Here is a 1,501-nt window from a genome sequence, read left to right as displayed (position 1 = left end):
AGCAGGAGGGGTTTTTTTAGCCTTAGTGTACCAATCTGCTGCAGGACAAAGTGAGTTACACATTTTAGAAGACAAGTGAATCTTCAACTGAAGACACAGCCGAGTGATTTTCACTAATTCATCTCTCTGTTTTTCTAATAATTTTGCATGTGGCATTATGAGATACTTTGGATGAGTTTACTCACTTAAGAAAATTAATTGCTGACTTCTTGAAATAAGAAATAAAAATTTATGAGCTCAATTCTTAAGTCCACTGTATATCAGTAGTAGGATAACTTGTGCTACTCCTTATTTGGAAGCACAGTTAAAATGAATGTTGTAGGGTATTTTATATTGCTTTAAAAATCCTATTTGCTGTCTCTGCTTTATCAATTGCCAAGAACTTGGCATGGAAGATAGTTAAAAACTACAGATCCACAGAAGTGTTTGGCAAAGGCTAAACTCTCTTCCTTAGAAGTTGTCCACAAACTTGACATTGGTTATTTGTTCAATTCCCTTTAACTTAAACTGAAAAATCATAATATTTTTTTTAATATTTCATAGTGAGAGGAAAAGTTAAAAAAAAAAAATCAAACCAGCAAATATGGTATCTTTTACAAAAAGAGAATAGAATGAAAATTATTAGGATTTGGCATAGTGCCTCATTTGTTCAAAAACTCATTCTATCACTTCAGGATTGACATGTCTGACAGAACCTGTCTCAGAAATTGCACAACTCTCGGCTGGGATTCACAATAGTTATGGAAGAGAGAGAGAGCAAAAGATGTATGAATGATTTAAACTTTGGATTGAAATGGTAGTCACTTTCCTAAGCTGATTGCTTTCTCTATATTGCTGACATGTCATACCTGGTAGCCAGGCAGGTACTTATTTTCCATTTTTGTGTATTGCTAATTTGCATCAACAACATGGAGCTGGGCTATTTAGATATGGCAAAAGAATCGGTGAAGAGACACACACCACAATACACCATGCTTACAAAAATCTGATTTATATCCTTGTTTAAATAATCATCGCATTTCACTTAATGTGCACCAAAAATATATTTTAACAATCATATACTAGTACTGATTTATTTGGAAAAGCCATTTTTGCACTGTAGCTAACAGTCCTGAAGAATCGATTGGGATTTGAAGGAGGAATGACCAGAGCAGTTTGAACCATAGTCCATATAATGAATATGCCATCTTATATGTGGAAGAGGAGAAAAAAGTGTTAATAACCTGTGCTGTATTTGTGCTCTTTTAATTGAAAGGACTGGGTAGCTTGTTGGTTAAAAAAATAAAGTAGCAACATAAAAAAGGATAAAATTGCTAGGATTGGCTATCGGATTAGTGGCACTATAGAGCATTGGTACATTAACACCACTGACAATGTCAATTCATTATCATTGATGGCTAAATAATCTTAGAAATGCTCAGTGGACCTATTAGTTCCTGAACATAAGCAGCTCATGCTGCATTTCTTCATTAGCTTTAATTGCTATAAATTTTACCTTTTT

The 1,501-nt window shown here is 33.8% G+C and overlaps 1 protein-coding gene across 1 annotated transcript in view; it reads left to right on the top strand.

The window, feature by feature from the left end:
* Window positions 1-1,501, top strand: part of ZNF407 (zinc finger protein 407) — a 308,143-nt gene that overhangs the window by 11,833 nt on the left and 294,809 nt on the right. The gene's annotated exons all lie outside the window — the stretch shown is intronic.

The sequence above is a fragment of the Geospiza fortis genome, unplaced genomic scaffold (assembly GCF_000277835.1).
Source record: "Geospiza fortis unplaced genomic scaffold, GeoFor_1.0 scaffold206, whole genome shotgun sequence".
NCBI classification, from domain to species: domain Eukaryota; kingdom Metazoa; phylum Chordata; class Aves; order Passeriformes; family Thraupidae; genus Geospiza; species Geospiza fortis.
Note: the sequence above shows the minus strand (reverse complement) of the source record. Positions and strands in the feature narration are given on the sequence as shown.